The 22,200-nt window shown below is 36.0% G+C and overlaps 1 protein-coding gene across 1 annotated transcript in view; it reads right to left on the bottom strand.

Moving 5' to 3' along the window:
- The window catches only part of LOC142984322 (uncharacterized), a 60,607-nt gene that overhangs the window by 13,470 nt on the left and 24,937 nt on the right, over positions 1 to 22,200 (bottom strand). The gene's annotated exons all lie outside the window — the stretch shown is intronic.

Raw genomic sequence — 22,200 nt, 5'->3', positions numbered from 1 at the left:
TGATGTTAAACAAATAACGAGCGACTATCGCCCCCATTTAGTAAGTGGTGCGTGAAAGTCAAGATAAGAACAAGTCGGACTACAAATGTCGCCGGAAGACATTTTTAAGTGTCAATGGTAAAGTAAAATAAGTATAATGTGCACCAGAGTTTGGTATATTGAAAGTTTTATATACAGAAATTTTTACTGCCTCCGTGGCGCAATGTGGTCGCCACGCTAATACTATTGCGTCGGGAGGTCGTGGCTTCGATTCCCACACGAAGCAATTATTTGTGCGATCCACAAATAATTGTTTCGAGTTTGGTTGTGCTTTGTGTCCGTTGTTTGTATGTTTGTTAAAGTCCCCGCGACACAAGAGCAATTCTTAATGGGAGTCGTCTTTTATTAAAGTAAAGTAAAGTAGTACATAAAAATAAATAAAAATAATATTTTTGGACAACTCGCAAACGGTCTACTATTTGTGTCTTTTTCGAGTGGCTAATTGTCAACCTAGTGGCAAATTCGCTTGAACCCAAATGCAGCATTTCCAAATGCGTGTCCTAAGTAATCTTACTAATATTATAAATGCGAAAGTTTGTGAGAATGTATGTGTGTATGGATGTTTGTTACTCTTTCACGCAAATACTACTGAACCGATTACGATGAAATTTATATAGGTGGTTGAAGACCCAGAATAATTGCGTAATAAATAAAGGATCGCGATTTACACGGGATGGGTTTCCACGCGGACGAAGTTACGGGCGGCCCCTAGTCTAGTATATAAATAACTACCTTTAAATAAAGTACTTATTCGGTACTTTAAAGTCTCTGTTAAACAAGAGGTACGTTGCGACACATAGCTTTATTAGGCACGCCATGGCATTCCTTGATAACGACTGATAACACTATCTTAATCCCTTGCACCGGGGCATGACGTCGCCTTATTACAAACTCTATAATTGTTAGATGAACTCACTAAAATGTTGGACCGAAACACGTAAACTTTGCGTTCTTAGATAGTTTATTTTGTATACAACAAGCGTATGCTTGTGTCATCGTTAAAAAGGACGTTCTACGGAGTATTAAACTCGTTGAAACATTTTTTTTGTAAAATGAGAAACTTCACGCGAGCAAAGCTGTGGGCGGAAAACTAGTTAGATCAGAATGATAGTTGACAAAAATTACGTTTTTTTTTTTCAAAAGTGAACCTATATGGGTCTGAAATATAAAATTTTGTTTCAAAGGCCTCAGCCATTAGTATTTCACCCTACACTTGCAGCCTAAAGGCTGTATATTTCCTGATAGTCGCAGGTTCAGTGTCCGGTTAGTCACAATGGCACATAAACCGTTTACGACGTTACTAAAGCCCTGATATCGATGCGGAAACGAGTTGCAACGAGAAAACTTCACATACTTGTTATTGAGTGCACTTGAGCATTTGTTTTAAATGTACTTTTCTTTTTATTAAAGACAACTCCCGCACTAAGAATTACTCTTGTGTCGCGGGGACTTTTTACAAACATACAAACAACGGACACAAAGTACAACCAGTAACAATTATTTGTGGATTGAACAAATAGTTGTCCCCTGTGGGAATCGAACCCACGACCTCCGGACGCAATGGTAGCGACGTGGTGACCTAAACACTGCGCCACGGAGGCAGTCAAACGATACTTTTAAAAACGCACACGCAAAAGATGGACAAGGCACAGCCGAAACTATTGATCGTTGGATTTTTTCCCCCAGAGGGGGTGAAATTCCACATAGGCAAGGCGGCAAAACATTGAGAAAAAATCCATATAGAAAGACTAATAAACTCAGACTGCCTCCGTGGCGCAGTGGTTTAGGTCACCACGCCGCTACCATTGCGTCGGGAAGTCGTTTTATCCCCACATGGAACAACTATTTGTGCGATCCACAAATAACTGTTTCGGATCTGGTTGTATATGGGTGCGTCCACATCTGGCGAATGTGCCGCGAATGTGCAGCTCGCGAGCCGTTTGCGAGCTGCGCGCGTACAATTTTGTTCGAGCGCCGCTCCTGCGCCGCCCGCGCGCAGTTCACGCGCAACCTAAGCGCCGTACGCGATCAGCGCGCGGGCGGCGCGCTAGCGGCTCGCGTCTTCCTTCCACCCGCGTCTCAATCCCCGCACCCCTAACTTACCCGCCAACGCCGTTGTCTCTTTTTTTTCCTTTTTATCAGTAATATAATAGCTAATGATGCAGCAATTATATTAAAAGCACTAGTGTCGTCCGACATCTTCGAAAGTACTGAGCCAGTAAATGGAACTGTAAGCGCGAGGATTGAGTACGCGCAGATCGCGCGCCGCGCGCACGCCTTTATACGAGCCTTGTATGAGTTGCGCTAAAGAGGCGCACCAAACTATTGCCGTGACTGCACGCGCGCAGCTCGCCGGCAGCTCGCAAACGGCTTGCGAGCTGCACATTCGCGGCACGTTCGCCAGATGTGGACGCACCCTATTGTGTTCGTTATTTGTATGTTTGTAAAAGTCCGACACAAGAGCAATTCTTAGTGCGGGAGTTGTCTTTAAAAAAAGATAAATCATCGAAATTCTTCTCTCCAACAAAATGTTCTTCTCAAAATATAATTGTACATCAAAAACGTAAATTTTTCAAACAATTTTAAAGATTTCACATGACTTGCTTCTCGTTAGATCCTTGACCCCAATCCCTCCCCCCTCCCTGGTGGGAGGTGACGTAAGAAGGCATTGTCAACTAAATCTCAACGGCCGGTGCATTCAACTGTCTAACGCGACTGATTTACGCTGATTTATAACTTAAATGAAGGTTTATGAAGAAAATGTAAAAAGACACTACATCTGTATTAAAAAAAAGGCTAAATATTGAGTCTTTACTAGTAACACGAAATAACCTAACTTATGTCAAATTACTTAATTTTACTATTAAATGAAGTCGACACATCGTAGTTGCCGATTCACCTGCTGACGACTTGATATCAGCAAATCTTAACTTCGAAGGAATCATATCGGCCACTAGTTGATTATAAACAAAGTCACTGCAAGGCGAAGATTTTGGTGCATAGACTCCGTTAGACTTACCATTTTTTGTAGGATAAAACAAGTTACTACTACTTCAGCAAAAAATGTGAAAAGAAATTAACTGTCGATACAAATATCAGAAAGGTACATCAAAACTTAACTGGCCGACTTTAGAGAGAGATGACTTTCTCAACTCATTACAATATGAACAGTTATTATTAAAATGAAGACGTAATGAGAATCATAACACACCTTTATAATTTCCGTGTGAAAAGGAACACAAGAATAGTATATAATATCTCGCTTTGTTCCAATAGGTATAAGCAGAAATAGAACCTTAAGTACCCTGTTTATTTACTTTATTTTGCTTATAACTAAGAACATTTTTATTTGGAACACAAAATCTGGTTTCAAAGGTGGTCTGAAAATTAATTTTATTCCCTAACCCGAGCGTGGTGGACTCAAGGCCTAACCCCCCTAACACTAACCACTAATAAACTTTGATTGAGTTAAATAAGTTTAATACAGAAAACAAAGTCCCAGAAAAAGGGCGTAACAGCAAAATCATCTTATTAGTTTTATACTATTATTCAATTTTTATATGCAATATTATAATTGTTACCTGTTCTTCATCGCCTTCGAAATAAGAAACAAGGGCGGATTTGTCCAAATGAATCAGTTGCAGCACACCAAACACTACCAGATATTTCCTCATATTTTACACATTTTCATTACTATTATACTTTATATTTTATTTACTAATTAATTGTTAATCTTTTAATTCGACGTGTTAATTAATTCAGGCCATTTTCAGGACTCGATTACGAGCGTAATTTTAGCTATTTAAAGACTTTTCTTACTAATATAACTCTGATTTTTTAATTTCGGATGATTATACTATATACGGATAAAATGTACATAAAACTACAACGAGTGTAGACACGTCGTTTAAAACCCGACTTATAGATTTAACCGATACTTATCCAGATGTATAACCCGCTATCAAACTACGAATGTATTTGTCTGTATGTATACGAAGATCACTACTCTTTGCATTAAACACAGTAGGCTTATCTTCCAGTATATTAATAAAAATTTTAACACAAGTATACTGATTCAACAGTTTTCACATACTAAGAACACTATAATGGAAGCTGAAAATTTCCACGATAAAGTTTTATTTTCAGTCAAATTCAGTAAAGATAAATTTCACACGATTCAGGAAATTGAAATTTGAACTGAAACTCTTTCATAAAACGGCTTTATTTAAAAAAACTCGGCTTCAAATACATTAATTTCTCTACTATTGTATTCCGAATTGAGAATCGCCTCCTTTTGTTGGAGTCGATTAAAAATGGATCTTTGAAATCGTGCTTGTAAATTGCCATCATTTTATTAATACTGACCTAAGAAACTTTAGCAAATTGTATCATTGAAATTATATAAACCACTTATTCCCCTCTTGATTTAGTTACCAAGCAATCACGTTAACAATAAAAACATACAATATTAATACACAGGTTTGATGCCTCGGCCAATATTTGGTCATTTTCCGCTCTGGATAGCCGGCGGTCATTATTTCTACTTTTATCGCAACGCGGTAGTACGCTTTTTGATCACCAATGACGTTTTAAATGGTTTTGTTACGTTTCATAGATTTTCACACTACACTAGTGAATGTAAAACACATCAATTCATCATAAAAATCTGACTTTTAAATGACTTTCCTTATATTTACGTTTTAGCTGCTACTTATTAGAAAATTAACTACTAACTCAAATTAAATTTAAAAAAATGTTTTAATTAACCATAGGTTGTTTATAAAACCTATCATCGTCAATAAAAAAAAACACTGTCACTACAAAAAAGAAGAAAACAAAAAAGTAAAACGTTCGAAATTCAAAAATCCAACATGGTGGCCGTGCTGCAGCAATTTGGACAATGGCGTCAGTGTCGCGGAGTAAACCGCGGCGTACTGCAGCGCTCGCGTGTTTTCAAAACATACGCACTTGGTGTGTTGTGGCTAGACCTAACCTCCGTTAATTAAAACTAGATAGACAATGACGGTTCGTGTTCATTTGTAAACTTTAGCCTGTGAATTTTATGCCGTTGTGCAATTGTCGTATTGTCATAATCGTAAGCCGTAAGACGGACATCTTTGCCTACGTATTTAATTAAAGTCTTATTCTAGGCCGTCGTATTATTTCTATTTAGTTTGATTAGTTCCAGTAGATGCAGTAACCATTGATAACCGACTGTTATAAGCATTCCTCTCCCACACAAGTAGGAAGGTTTTAAACTCAAAGCTCTAAGGGAATTGAAGTTCTAAAGTTCACTAGGCTAACATGGTGAACCCAAGACCCACTCTCTTATTTCAAGAGAATACCATTGACCAGAAGTGAGATGGCGATGGTTTAATTGTCTAAATCTAGAGTTAAATCAGTTCAAGCTGCCCGAAAACCTATAACTTAACAGTTTTGCAGATAAGGTACACCTTTTTAGCCCAGGGCTATATGGATATGGCCCCTCCGAGCTCGAACTGGCGTTATTTAAGTGACTAACACAAATGCCTCGGGTACTACAATAGGTTTCTTCACCGGAAAACCGATAGCAATTAGAAATAGTGACTAATGCTAAACTATTCAAGTGTGTAAGTAAATTGCGAAATAGATGTAGATAATATGTTTTAATTGTACACTTTATCAGCCAATCAGGTAAATTTAGAACCTGTATTGCAAAGATAGATTTTGGCTTAGAAACGGGGCGCTTTACACATGTTCGGGAAGATTGAAAAAAAAAATGGCTGGCCCTGGAATCGACTTTTGGGAAATGAATCTACTAGCTATTAATGTCCATATGGTCGATATTCTGCTACCTGGTAGCCAGTTTCTTACAAGGCGGTCAGTTATAGATTAATTTAAGTGGACCAATGAAACCTGATTTTGAAGGAATTTTAATGTCATCAGAACTACCAAAACATACAAGAAAATAAGCTACCGAATGTTTATTCTTCCATCGCTAAAACGACCACTACCCGTATCAATTCTAAATGTTAAATTATTATCAATATAAAACTACCTACATACATAATGCCTGGAAAACATATAACGCCTTTCATTACGAAAAATCATCTAAAAATGACGAAAAACTACGAACGTGAGTAGTACAAAAAGGTCGGTACTTCACCGGAAACTTGGCTACACTTTGAACTAGAGTGACTAATAGTTGACTAGTCAAGTGTGACTATCTAATGAGTAAGAAATAACTATATAGTGATGTATACGGCTTTATCTATGGGTTTTCCTATTTTAGTACTTTTCGTATGAGTACAGTTGAATTCTGGTGAATTGGAAGAGACACAACTTGTTCAAACATGTTTGGTGGTCATCAAATTTCAGGTCTTTTTAAGTCGAGAAGTTTTGGGACAAATACTGCGTACTTTAAATGGTAAAGAGGTAGCTGTTTATGACAGGATCTAGGCTTAATTAAGCTGGCATTAAATACCCTACATGGATGGAGTGGCTTCTTATGACATACATAGATCTCATCTGTAGACTGATATTCAGTTATGACAGCCTGTTTCTGCATTACAGTAGTTTGTAAGAAATATGTGCACAATACACAGGAACTCTTTATTCTCCATCACTCTCATAATCCAGAAGGTAAAACAAGGTGTTCAGAGGTCAGACACACCTATCCCAAACAGTACTTTTGTATTTTTGTTAACATTATTGCAAGTTGTTTTAAGCAGTATCAGAGACAAAATTATTCACACATATTTCACTTATCTTCAAGTAATCTCGAGAATCTACGTGTACTATTCATAAAGACTACAATTAACTTTGTATTTGTATGTCTGTCTGTATGTATGTATGTACGTGCTATGTCGTAGCGTGACGACATACAAAGTTAAACACTATGTATATTATTGTCATATTATTGACTATGTGACTGTAGTTTATTTATGTTTATGATCAATGACATGATAATTCTGTGGTGTACTTGTAATGAAAAGAAGTGAACTGCTATGAATGATTTTTTCACACGTTAAAATGTTTTTCTTGTAGGCATTATTAGAACGTACTGGAACAATAAATTATAAGGTGAGCAGCTGCTTCTAACTTTTCAAAATTGTTATAAAGTCATCACCTTCCGTTGAAAGAAGCAAATTTCGATTTCCTTAACTCCTCTCCAAAACCAGGACTATATTAAAACTTACTTAATCTTGAATTCAGACTTAGTGGGCAATATCACTTGCTTTTTTGGAACTATTGCCTTATAATATAGCTTCGACGAGGCTACCCTGGCTCTACAAGCACTCCAGAGTAGACCGAGCCAATTTTGTCCAGACAAGTTCAAGTGCGCAAACATTTCTAAGAATTTACTGTCAGTAGCTGTTACCGTAAGTTGACTGTCATATATCTCTCCATCCGATCATCAATAAAACGTCTAACATTATTACCGAAGATAAACAATCATAAACATTTGCACATCGAGTGGAATCAATTTCACATGACCATCGTCCTTCGCCGGCGCAATCATAGGAACCGTCGCGTGCGCAGACGGCCTCTACAATACACAATGCATTTGATAAACAACCTTATTATACACACATTTAAAGCTTAATTTCCTATGACGTGGAATTTAAACTTGCCTTTTAAACCCATCTTTTGAATTACTACCTTATTTATTTGATGTCTAAGTCCAAATTTGTCTGGCTGATTATGATGAATTAGATGTAAGCGATTTTTGTTTTTATTGTGATGATAATAGAGATGTATTTTGTTTGTATGTTTATTTGAATGGTGTTATGTAATAAAGACGTGCATGTAACACATTTTTTACTTAAATCACTTGTAATAGAGGTTATTGTTGGACGGAAATAAACGGGGAAAATCGACGCAGGATTTCATTCAAGATGTTTATACTTTTTACATGAAAATGTGAATGTTTTACTATGAAGGTTGTTTAAAGTATTCTGAATATGATTTCATTGATATTTAGGTGTATTTTTAGAGAGATTACTGCGCCATAGATGAATGGACACGTGTAGATACAGCCTTCATTCAATTCATGTGTCTGGAGTTCTATTTACGGTTTCAATTCAGAAGAAAACATAAAAATGGGGGACATTGTGATAAAAAATTATTACATTGGTTTGGGGGATAAATTATAGCATAGACCAGAAGAAAAATGGGGACGGACACGGGACTATGGAACCCAGGCAACCAAAAGACCATTTTTTAAACCCCCATTAGGTGTCTCTTTTTAGGAAAGGTTCGTATTGTTTCATATGTAATAACAAATAAGACACAGAAAAATTTACCTCAATTTTGAAAAATACAAATTTCACGTCTAACATCAACAGCTACACCAATGTCAACTTTAAAAACATGTAGTTAAGGTCTCAAATCATTTACAGTTGTTTAATATATGTGACTACCAATGTCAGTTGCTGGCTGAGCGAGTCGAAGGCTATGAGAACTGCTATTATGAAGCATTCATGTCTGAGAACAGAACAACCTTCAGTACAAGCTGAATATCTGCTTGTTTTATATGAAATATTACTAACACTGATGTCCTTTGCTTTCGTGATTAGGGTGATTTAAGAACGTCTGCTGATTACCGGAAAATTATCCAACAACTAGTTTTGGGGTAACAACATTTTATTTTAATTTTTATTGAATAAATTATGCTGTGTCAAAAATTTTAAAATTAGTTAAGGAAATGGAATGTTAAGTCTTTGCTAAAGCTTATTCCACTGAGAATAAAAATAAATTGAAGTAAATTTTGATACCGAGAAGTTCTTTCAACAGTCAAAGAGGTGCAAAATTTACCATCTGACAGAAAAAAAAATCAGAAAACCGAAATAATAAGCAAAAAACTAAAAAAAAAACTTAAAATTTGGAAACAAAAAAGTATAATTAAACATCTATTTATCAGTATCTGTAGAGATTTTCTCGAACGTTTAAACACCAGTAAAATATGCTACAAAAATATCACCCATTCAAAGTTGTCCATGCAAATCTCATAGGAGCGTAAATACGTAACCTTGTACACTCATTAACATAAGACCAGTAATAATTATTATAAAGCTTTACATAAAAACTACCGTTTATATACTTTGAATAGCTGTAGTAAGAAATACTTTGAAGAATACTTAAGTTGGTAAATGTGCCCGGAAATGGCAAATTTTTGCTTTGAATTGCTTTCATAACGTTAGTAATAGATACGTCTGCTAGAGATTTATTAGGTACATTGTTTTGTTTATCTTATAGGCAAAAATAAAAATATCTTGATCTATAGTATAAATTGTTGCCTAGTTAGAAATTTTGTTGATATCAAAATGGGCCGTTCATAAAAGCCACAGTAAAGTTTAACATGTCTTTTGAAACTCAGAGTCACCCCATTTGGATGGACGAGCGCCACCGTAAGCTGCTAAGGTATCTGATCGTTTGCCGACCGACGACATAACATGATCATTCATGTCGCTGGCTACTTCTGCAGTCTTATCTAAGTAAATTTTTGTCAACATAGTCAAATCGTTGCGTTAATTTTTATTTTTTGCGTAAGTAATAGCCATAACACTAAAGTCAAAATGTCAGAAAAAATATCAAAAATATTTTTCTTCAGCAACCAAATTCGCCGCCGCCATACTGCGTGCGCGGGCGCAATGGCGGGAAATCGGCCGGAACTCGGTCATGGCGTCGCGCATCATGCGGGTAGATTCATAGCCTTGGCACTATGCCTCCGCGCTCTATGGTCACACAGCGGCTAACTTTAGCCCGTTACTTGTTTATTTATAAAATTTACTATTTTTAGAAGATGTCTACCTTCCGATTTAGACGTGATTGATTTAGCAAATATAGCGTATTTGGTTGAAAACTTATGGTGTTACTAGTTTAGGTGAATATTACATTGAAAACGTTTATGCAAGACATAATCAAAAATAAAACACCGTCTATCATTTCGTTATAATAATCATTTTCAGTAAAGACAGTATTTCGGGTTTTGGAAGAATAAAGAATTATTTTATGTAAATATTGTATTTGTGGCCAAAGAGGGTTGATGTCTGGCTGGTTGTAGAAACATTAGTCTAACCCTTTTACAACATGGTTTTGAGAAGACACGTACCAGCTCCACGTAACGTAAGATAAGGACAAGAAAAAGAAGATAGATTGTAGGGTGTTAGAGACTCATAGAGATGTTTTCCGGCTCATCAACCCTTTAAAAATACGATATCAAATATCTCGCACACAATAACATACGAGTCGGTTCTAGACTTGCCTATGACACAATGCAACATCCACATGTAAACACTATACAATAAACAAATCAAAACGAAATAGTAAACAAAACCACAAAACGAGTTAACCGCGACACCACAGGACTGACATCACACCGTACTTGTAATTGTCACATCGAACAATATGTTACGACGATTATGTAGAAGTTGATGAAATGTTACGGTGTGACACGCACCGCGCGGTAGTATTGATATTATGATGATGTATATACTTAAATGTGCTAGGAAATAATGTAGCTTTTTATTATTGAAGGGCTTTTTTAAAACATACGAACTCCCGGCATGTTTAATGATGCTGTATGGTCATGGAATGGGCGAAGGTCGCAAGAAATGCCCCCAACTTATTGGTCATGTGGTTTATGCTGCATTGGATAGATGGGAGAGGCCAGATAGAGGGTAAAAGCGAGCTGGTTTTGCCGATTGTTGAATTGTAGTATTGTATAGTAAATATATCTTTGCCTTTTAGATAGATACATAAGCCTCAACTTTACGACTATCTGGCATTACTTTTAGTCCTAATAAAGGCTTTATACGGTGTTTATCAGTTTCCCAATGTTTCCCTCTACTATAGGTATCCAAAGGGACTGTCAAAGTGTCTACTGATAAAAACTGTGACTAATTTTCCTCAAAGGAAAACGGACAAACAAAAAAAATACTAGAAATATATCATAACAATCTATGCACATATTTATTTATAATAGTATCCATAATAATATTCAATACAATTTCGTGTGAGCGCGTTGTGCGCGTGTGCGCATAATTTTAGCGAATAATAGTCAATAAAGCTGACTGGTCGCATCGGGCACAAGGTTTTGTGTAACATAGTGTACGTTGCGTGTGTTGTGTTTGTTTGTATGTTTGTTATATGCACCAGGTGGAATGAATTTGATAGAGAGACACGAGATATAGGCAGTCCAAAGCGTATTGTTTAGGTATTAATGATAACTTATGACAGTTAAAATTGCTTTAACACAAACGTCACTTACACGAAAAAAAACACTCTTTAGGTTCTGCGAAGACCAATAGTATTATGGTTCTAACTATTCTACAAAAATATGCACTGTTACTATTCTAAATAACTTTCAAAGTAGGTTAAGATTATAAAATAAGTTAAAGAAGACCGATATCGATTAACCACGTTGCTCCTGACGTGATATTAATAACGGAATTAATCACTTATCAGTTAACTTACGCATATATCATACAAAGTCATGTAATGACTAATTTCTAACGAAATAGGGAAAACTTCTATAAAAAATTGACTCATTGAAGATACGTCGATATGATATAACAAAATAAATCCCATTCAAGATTAACACGCCTGAAGCCCTCTACAAAACATATCTATAAGTAAACTAAGGCGCCCTAAGAGCTAGTTGCGCTCACCGTTTGGTAAACGATCTGTGGGTTAAGCAAACCTTGGCGCGGTCATTCCATAGATGGGTGACCGCATAGTGGTATTTGAACTGGGCGTCTCCGTACTTCGGAGGGCATGTTAAAAGTCGGTCCCGGTTGTTGTCTTTTAAGATAACAGTCGTTAAGCCACGTCAAAGGCCTTCGGGCGGCTTGAACAACTTTGACACTAGGTTGGCCACTAACCATACGATGAATGAGTGAGTGATGATTAAAATTAACCCAGGATTATAACGCCTAGTCGAAACTAAACTTAAACCCAAGTTTATCTCAACACATAGTCCCGCAACACTCAACATTACTTACCTCTATACTACAAACCATTTAACCGTACAAATGTTCAGACAAAAAACAAATCATTACACAATTGAGGGTCTGACACAGAAAAAGTCACGTTTGAGTAAAGTTAACTGTTTCGCAACGAAGCCAAAGGGACGTTGCGACAAAATGCCATTGTTTCCGAACGATATACAACACGTCACTAACGTCAACTTGTATTGTACTGGCGACTAGTCAAGTGTTACGTTAAAGAATTTTACTTTTGAAATAGTTCGAAAGCGCAAATGATAGATTAGATTTTTGAGGTAGTCTATCTTACCCGTTCGAATAGCACCTGCCAAATACATATTATATTGATGTGTGCAATGTGGACTAGGCTAGGTGCTATTTAAACGGGTGCTCTACATAGACAACCTCAGATTTTTGTCTTATTTAAATTAGTAGGAAGTTAGTAACATCATTGCTTATATCTTTGAAAGATTGCAACTTTGTCAATCTTTCACAGGTGATTTTACCTCGATTTATAGTTTCTTTTAATTGGTAATGCATAGTTATAGTTGCCCAGAGTAGGATTAATGAAAGTTTAATAAAAAAAGATACAATTAAGTTTACCAGATGATCTACTAATCATAATTCGTTTTGAAGACAATATGTCATGAAGCTGCAATTCAAAGGGTTATTCTGGCAAGGTGAAACTGTTTTTTGGTCTCTGTCTACTTCTATGGGAAAAAGGTGTGATATTATGTATGTATGAAACTGTTAATTGAAACCCATTCTATGATCACCAATAGCATCTTGCATCTATAAACGAACTAAGGCAGTTTTGTTGATACCTAAACAGAGAGACGTATATTTTTGTTTTATCGTCATCCAGAATAATATTCAGTTGGACCCTAGTGACATAGTCCTATGGTAGAAGAGCCACTCGTTAACCCGTATTGACAGTGGCGACCTCAGCATCTTGTGTTACAGAATGCCGGTGACCTGGTGACGAGGAAACCGCCGCGACCGCACCGTCGCCGCGTTTAACAGTCGCTTACAAACCACACAAATGTTTTCAACTTAGTACAAAATTATTTTGAGGCGTTTTGTCCTTGGTAAAATATTTTTGACACGATACATCGTCAAAGTTCTTAATGAGATTTCAGAGTTCGTTCTTATTGATAGCCTTAAATCGTCAGTTAGGTATAGATTTAACCGAAATTTGCTGCAACCTCACAGTGAAAGAATGTCTAGTATTGTTCAGGGCCAGTACATTGTTAGAATTTAATAATTACGTGGTAAAAAAAACGACAAAACAGTTTAAAAAAATGCTATCTATAGTTCGTCCAGCCTGTCGTATAATTAGAATCAAATATGCACGTCAGAAATTCAGAATATTGCTTCAAAAACTGCACAAATTCCGACCATTTTCATAGTAGACGACGAGAGGTGAAGTCTTGAGTAAGATCATAATCATTGTCAAAGCCCGCTATAACCATTAACATAATAATCAACCTTCCGTTGCTGAGTGACTGACTGATGGACAACGCACAGCCGAAACTACTGAACGTAGAAACTTCAATTGATGAGGATTTCTTAGAAAGTGTAGAGGAGACAAAGAGAGGATTTTTTGAAAATTCCCCCCGTAGGAGATGAAATTACATATGGGCGGAAACTAGTTAAATATATACCTCAAAATCAAAATGCACACCTACCTATCCCAACACGAAAAGCCTTACAGTCGGATGTTCTAGTAAATAAAGGTAAGTGCACATCAGACAAGGCCGCTTCGCTGTTTACACGTACAATTATGAACAACTCCATTCAAACGTACTGTGTGAATTTGATGACGATTTCATTGTTACATCACGCTTCGGTAGCAAAGGGAGTAGGTACATGTGACACATTTATTAACCCCCGGTTTCTGTGTACATTTAGCGGTAGTTTATCTATTCAATAGCGTTTTTTTTTATAAGTTTTAACGCTATTGAATCGATAAACTACCGCTAAATGTACACAGAAACCGGGGGTATCTGAGACTTTATTTCAAGTACTGACTGAGTAATTGACGAATTTATTTAATAGAATTATGGAGACGCAGTAGTTCAGGGGTTATTCATCGCATAGAAATAAGGGTAATGGGTTCGAGTCCCACCTATTGTAATATCAAATTAAACTACATATAATCTTTGAACTTGGTTTACCACGTCAATGGTATCGCTAGTAAAGTCATTTCAGTTTAATCCATCGCTCATTTCAATTATAAGATGGGAAGCCTAAAATAGAGGTATTTTTCCATTGGAAGCCCAAAGGTCCGTCAACATCGCAGTATTATCAAGTTAAAATCAATACGAACGAGCTATATAATTTGAACATTAAACCAATACAGCCCTCCATACAGAATCGATCGTTCAACCTGCGCGAGCGCAAGTGTAAACAATACGCGTTGCCTAGCAACTGGCGGCAACATGGCGCCCGGACTTATGAGCGAGCGAGACCGACATACATTGATACCTGCAGTGCGAGTGAGACGGCAACAGTTTGTTGAACGATAAAGCCTGCGAGCTCATAGTTCACGGTAGATTTGACGAGTAGTTTTATTAGGGAAATTATTACTTCCCTGTTATATGGAATTGTTATACGAACTATGGGTCCGTTTTCTTCCTGGCTTGTAGTCGTAAAAATATAATAAAACTTGTTTTTATTTATGCTTGTCCCATGAAGTGCAATTTTTCAGGCTTCCGGAAACTACTGAATCTAAGAGTCATTTGATTTATTATACTTTACCAATTTCTATCTCTATTGGACTCATTATTCGCACACAACTAAGTACCCAAGCCTCCGCTACCGAACAAATTATCCTGCAATGTCTCTGCGAGTATCAAGCAACAACTAAGCTTCAAATTAATAAAAGATATTGAAATGGTTTAAGTAAAAACACGTACTTTTTTGGATAAAACTTATCTAACTTAAGTTTCGAACTGATCTTAAATATCGAAGCTTCATATAATAAGTACTCTAGAGTAATTACTTCAATCACAAGTATTAAAATCTTTAACAAGATCCTCAAAAAAAGCTCTAATGACAAACAACCTGTCACAACTAATAAATATAATCGGCTTACTTCAAAGCCTCATCAATGTTTTTGTAAATTAACAAGTCAACGACCGAAGAGGGAGTGAGACAAAAAATAAAGGGCCTCGGGCCACACGCAGCCTTCCAAGATATTCGTTAAACAAACATCCAGTTGGCAAAACCTTTGTCATCGCACGTTTGATGGCGACAGACATGATCCTCGAGTGAGTTTCAAACTTCAGCCATATCTATGGTTTTCAATATACCTATCGATTACTTACTAAAGATAAATCATGATCTATTTTTGATCGTTACTTTGCTGTCTATACCCATTTTTTTTTATTAACTCAATAATGCCACTGCTGGGCAAGGGTCTCCTCCCGTAAATCTTACTGCAATCTGTTAATAATAGAGCATTCTGACATCATAATCTAAGTTAGCAACCTATCTGTAATCTTTGATAGACCATTGGTAATGGCTGTCTATCCCAGATATAGAATAACTGCTCGAGAGCTACTGCTAGATATGACAGTGTGTTGGTGTTACAAGTACACAGTGTGTCCATTTTGTAGGCAACCCTTGAAATTGGTACTCCAGTATCGAAATAGTAAAATACGAGTAAGCCTCCATCGGGACAACAATAGTCATTGAACTAATGGGAGCATTCAAGGATTCTTTGTCTTTAGTACTTTCTCAGCATATGAAGGAATAAAAGCTCGCCAATCAAGGCATGTGCTGTACAGTATTTGAACGTGTAGCAACAATGAAACTGTATGCCTATGGTAGGTTGATAAGTGAACAATTTCACAATAATCTATCTACGTTACGGAAATAGTAAATCATGTAATAATCTTATGTAATAAAAACTAAAGATAAGCTTATCCAACGTGTTCCCTTAATTGCTGAACATTGACGATCATAATCTGAAGAATTTAGGTACGTACTTCCGACAGCCGTAGCAAGTGAAATACTTGAACTCCTTTAAGATTATAAAATCTTTCAGGTGCTTAAAATGAAAGCCAAATAAATCAAGACTATTTTCCCTTTAATTTTATCGATAAAGGAGTATCACATTTCATGAGGTAGATATTTTTAGTATTATTTCAAAATATTATTAAACTTTAATTTAAGGAATTCCAATTTTAAAATTAAATAAATTTTCCCTGAGATGATCAAGTACAATACAGTATTTGAGATAGTCAAATAAGTATCAAAGTTATTCAAGCCGCAAAAAACAATCGTAATAACTTCTTATATATTTAGGCAGCCATTTTACAACCCGACCTACCTGTGGCATGTACAACAAAAATATTGACACACCAGGTAAATTTCGCACTTGACCCAAAATTGACAGTAAACCGCGAAACTACGACCTACCGCAAGCGTTTGAAAAAAGAACACAGATTAAAAAAGAGTACCATAGACAAAAGGTGAGGTTACATCATTCAGCCAGCACACAACATTCGTCTATGGTTGCGACACTAAGAAGTCGGTATAGCTAATTTGAATTTATTTAAATTACAATGAGATGGTTCGTATTTACTTGGTAATGTACGTTTATTGTTAGCGTGAGGTTAACAGGGGTTACGTTACAAAATGACGGTAGCGACTGGAGACTCTTTGACAATTATTATCTGTGGCAGTGAAAGCGGACACGTCGCTTTTTTGTTACATATTATGTATTACCGATTTCTTTTTTTTTAGAAAATTTTCGGAATATTTTACAAGAAATACGCAAACGTAATTATAATCCTTAACTTTAATAATAACACATAACAATTTAAGTTAGACATGAGAATTCAAACAAGTTAAACTTAAAAGAAAATACTAAATTCAGTATTAAAACTCTGTCTTTTTACTGTATTTGATCAAGACAGTAAAAAAGTTAAATATAAAATCCTTTCTGCACACGTCAAATATTGACAAAACTTATTGATCCGACTTTCACGTATCACGTGTCATTCTCGGGAACGGCCATATTGTTCCCGAGTACGACGTTGAAAATAAGAAAAATGTTAAACGGATTCACATGAGGTCGAGAGCTAACTGTACTTACGCGCTCACACAAAAGGGGTCAGACAGAGAGAAATATTACACAGTCTTTGTGAATGAAAAGACGGAATTTCTTAAGAAAGCCTTGACAACCCTAGCTATTGTCATTTGAAATATACTCTTCGACATTTCTAACGTCACTTATATTAATAACTAACTCTTATTTAGAACTATTTCTTTACTTTACTTGTAATAATAGAATAACCTAACGTTTCCGCATTGGGCACGGAATTTTCAGCTAAAATCTATACTTAATATTATAAAGCTGAAGAGTTTGTTTGTTTGTTTGTTTGTTTGTTTGAACGCGCTAATCTCAGGAACTACTGGTCCGATTTGAAAAATTCTTTCAGTGTTAGATAACCCATTTATCGAGGAAGGTTATAGGCTATATTTCATCACGCTACGACCAATAGGATCAGAGTAGCAACGAGAAATGTTACAAAAATTATTCTCTCTTATGTTACGCAAGCGAAGTTGCGCGGGTCAGCTAGTTGGCTATATAAGTCATCTCGTGGCGCTACAGAACCAATCTGTTTAGGTGTAGTAGTCGCCATGGCCGAAATCGGTCTAAGAGAACATCATCACAATAACCTAACTTTCTAATCCAGCGTAACAAAACTAACTAAAAAAACCCACTTCATTGAAAATTCTAAACACAAAATGTACCATATATCCGTTTTATAAAAACCTCCATAGTTACTCTGCAAATACTGGCTGTTCGGCAATTAAAAGACAAACGTTGTACACTTGACAGGTGTTTAGGCGCGAAGCCCGCATTCTCTTTTTAAAAAATGTATCGTGTACGTCTCATTCTAGTCACGTTCTATAAGCAACACATCACCAATATAACATGATCCTTGAAACATATGAACTAATAGTATATGAGAGGTCATCTTCAACTGGTTTTCATCCACCAGTTTAAATTGAGCTCTAGTACTTTGCTCGGTGTAAGTAAGTGACAGTTCAAGTAAAGCTGGTTGTCAATAGCACGAGTTTAAATTGTAAAGACGTGGACAGAATTGAGGCATGTTTTAAATAGCCGACGATTAGGCGCATGATACACTGTATGGTGGCTATTGACTCACACTTTTAACTTATTTATTTTATTTACTGTCTTTCACCACGGCTTAGCTGTATGGAATTTGGGGGAGAGGAATTGAATGGACGCATCATTTTTTCTAAGAAATAGCCTCAAAGAAGCCTTAATAAGATTTTCCTAAGAGTAACTCCGCAAGTTGTGATTCAATGGCCTAAGTTGAAGATATCGTGAAATAGTAAGGAAAGTTTTTGCAATAACCATGTATCTATTCAATACAGTAGCAATCAGACAGATCATTTAAGTTGATCTCTTTGCCTTATAGGGCTGAAAAAAGCACATTTAAAAATATAAAACAAAAAAATATAAACACTGACATAAAAGCTGTCAAATTCAAATATCGAACGATCAAATGATCTCATTGAAAAAACACTGGCAACTTAAAAAAGTCCCTTTTACCAGGTGTTGCCAAGTTTGAATATTAGTTACTATATACCCGTATGCACATGGTTAGGATGCGGGCATGACGTACACTCGTTAAGATGTATGATTACAAGTGAATTACCTGTTTGAGGAAAACATCTAGTTAGAATAGCTACTGGTTTTAGTCATAACTAGGTAATTTCAATTATTTCTATGATGTTATGTCAAGGTTATAGAAAAGTGGTTTGAAATTGACTTTTCATACATTGAAATGCTCTGGTCGAGTGCACTATGATCACCCATCCAAGGATTAACAGTGACAAGGCTTGCTTAACTGAGTAATAATTTACCGACCGATTTTTGAAACTGGCTACTTATTCTTTTACAGCATCGAGTTTTATTAAAACTAACTAAGTACGGCAATTGTTTACAGTGACCAAGTGTGTACACAATACACAGGTACACTCTCTATTCCATCACTCTCATAGCCAGACAATATACCGATACGACTAGCTAAAGTAAAAACTAATGATTTAACGTCATTTTCAAAACACCTAACCAAACTTCCATAATACAGATTGCAACATTTTTTTTTTCCCCAACCGAGGTTTCAAACCCAAGACTTTTAGTCGCTATCACAACCACTGTGCTACAGACATGGTAAAACAATGATAACCAATCAGTAAGAAGTAATAAAAAGCTCAAGATCTTATCTTCAATCGTAATTGTAACAGAATACGGGTAGTAAACGTTTTACGTTAATTAAATGGCCCATGAAACTTACGGTTGTATATTGGCAAAGTTAAGTAAGGTAGGTGTGTTTTTAGAAATGGATTGGTGACCATTTTATATTACTTCCACGTCCTATAGTCAACTACTTGGATTTTTCTGCTTTTTTCACCGAATCAGGGGTTTTTCTTATTTTCAGGAAAAGTTTTATGCATAAGAAAATTGGTTACAATAATGTTGATAACTGTAAAACAATGCGTTCGGGCTGCCATTTAACGAAAATCCATATCTGCTGACTTAGTCAGTAAAAAAAAAATAATTATAAATAAGCAGTTGATTATAAAAAAGATAAATTGTTCGTTCTTTAGCTTGTACTAGACGCATCCATTCACATTTTGATAGTCATTTTAACCAACATATTGTTCTTCTACACAATAATTACATTCGTGCAAGCGAGACGGAAGATATTTTAAAAGGAGCTAGTGAAACAGCCAGACAACAAAGCGGGTATAGGTGCGCGCGCAGACAACTCATAACAACTGTGTCAACATAGTCCATGCAGAATGGATGCAGTGTGACGTGGTAGGGGTGCCTGCAGTACTTGAACCTAATATAACAATAAATATTAATAATAATAAATATCATTGGACAACTCACACACGGTCATTTGATTCCAAACTAAGCAGAGCTTGTACTATGATGTTCAAATAACTGATAAACATACTTATATACTTCTAAATTAGTATAGATAAATCGATAACCAGTCTTAGACCAAATACTCGTGCTCATCACACAAAGATTTGTCCCGGGTAGGATTCGAACCCACCACACGCGGCGCTACGATTATTGCGTAAGGTGACCAATTTCTTTAAAAATGTTATAAATAAAATATACATAAATAAAATAACGCCTTAACCCATAGGGGAGTCAGAAACCAAAGAACATATATATTCCTTATAAGTCAAATAAATGTAATATACATAGAGGTAGTTAGAGACATTAAGACGCTACTTGCTACGATACATACCTCTTTGATTCATTCATACATCTTGTCATAGATAAATAAATTATGTTCATGTAAAAAATACAACTTCTTGGTAGTCAATAAAAAATATGTGCAGGCTGAAGAACAATGTGTAATTTTAGTGTAAATTAAGTCAAAAGTCGCCAATTTTTCTGTAATGGAAACTCAGCTTACAGTCTCTCATTATAGAACTAAACTTATTTTTAGTTTAAGTAACTACAGTTTATGTACTAGCAAACGTATCGTAACTTAAAATCGTGCGATGAAAATATCTAGTCTTTATAAATAAGCAACCCTAGTAACACACGCAGAGAAACACACATATGGTATTGCTAAACAGATAGTGACGTAGAAAGGATAAATTAAGTACTGTTGCTTAATTTACAACGAATTATCGTTTATATACCCTGTAAAGGTAAATTATTTCTAACACACACGTAAAAAAACACGTTAAAAAAATGTTGTCTGGGAATTGAACCCACTGAGACAAGAGAGGCATTCTAGTCGTGTATCACTTATCCAATCTTATCTCCTAATCCAAAAGAAACCCAATCACTATCCCAGTGATGGGCAAAGGTCTCTTTCTAGAATAAAGGAGGGGTTAGGCTGTGAATCTACTACGCCAGTCAAGTGCAGTTTACAGAGGAAAAAAGATAAAATAGTCGTAAGAATATGACCAAGGATCAGTTAAAGCTATCCGTAGCTTATAACATTGTGCTACTAAAGTCAACACAATGGGTAGACAAAAACCTTCGGTGACAATGGGCAAGGCGTTACCGCTCTTCAATGGTCCGTTACTAGCTTAGGAAATTTTACCACTAAGCTTACTTTCTTATTAAGATAACCAGTTTGGATCCTAAATGCACGAACAAACATAATATCACGCCTTTTTCCCATAGGCAGATAACGCCACTTGGTACAGTCCTTACAAACTTCTCTTACTTTTCATCCATATATTATGTTGTCATACAGGACCGCCGGTTACGAGTACTATGCACCTGACCTCTTTGCAAAAAATCACTGATATGATCGAACATCCAAGATAGCAAGGATCTCCTCAGACTTTGAGTCAACCACAATTGCCAAATAAGGGTTGGGAACTTAGAGTGGTTTCATCACGACGTTTTCCTTCACCGTTTGAGCAAGCGATGATTATTTCTAATACACACATAACTCCTAAAAGTCATTGGTGTGTTGCCTACCTACTTGCAAATGCGACAGCTTGAACACACAAATACATATTTATAAAGGAAATTCAGAGCTATTTCAGTCATCGTTCAGAAAGGCAAAGTTCATCGTCTACACGTGCCGACAACCACACAATAAATCCGAAGATACACATTCACAAGCCGGAATACGTGTCAAAAGTCACTGAACACATTACAATAACAAAGCAGTTCGTACAAAAATACATTTATTATACACTGAAAGGTGAAAATTTGGTAAAATTTCAGTCAAAAGTTGGTTTACAAACTTGGTCAATGTATGAACAAACATGAATGATTTGTAATTCCGAACGACTGACGCGGGCATTGTAATCTATACTTTCTGATATGATTTACATATAATACGGGTCGCGAGGTGTTTTTTGACCCTATTATATACAGTTTTATATAAATAAATGGCGTTTAATTAAGTATTATGTATTCATTGTATTTGAATCGCTAATGTATTTATGTGGAGTGACGGTCGTCGCTAGGTGTTGACGCTAACGGAAAATTATGAGAACTCGTATTTGAAATATTATAGGTACCAAGATTAATAGAAATCTTAAACATAAATAAGATTTTATGTTAGGCTTAAGAATACACACGAAAATGTTTGAATGAAATAATTCCAAAGATCTTAGTAGTAACTTAAATAAGCAACCTTATCCATACAAA

Source organism: Anticarsia gemmatalis, chromosome 26, assembly GCF_050436995.1.
Source record: "Anticarsia gemmatalis isolate Benzon Research Colony breed Stoneville strain chromosome 26, ilAntGemm2 primary, whole genome shotgun sequence".
In the NCBI taxonomy this organism is placed as follows: domain Eukaryota; kingdom Metazoa; phylum Arthropoda; class Insecta; order Lepidoptera; family Erebidae; genus Anticarsia; species Anticarsia gemmatalis.
This window is presented reverse-complemented; position numbering and strand designations above follow the sequence as displayed.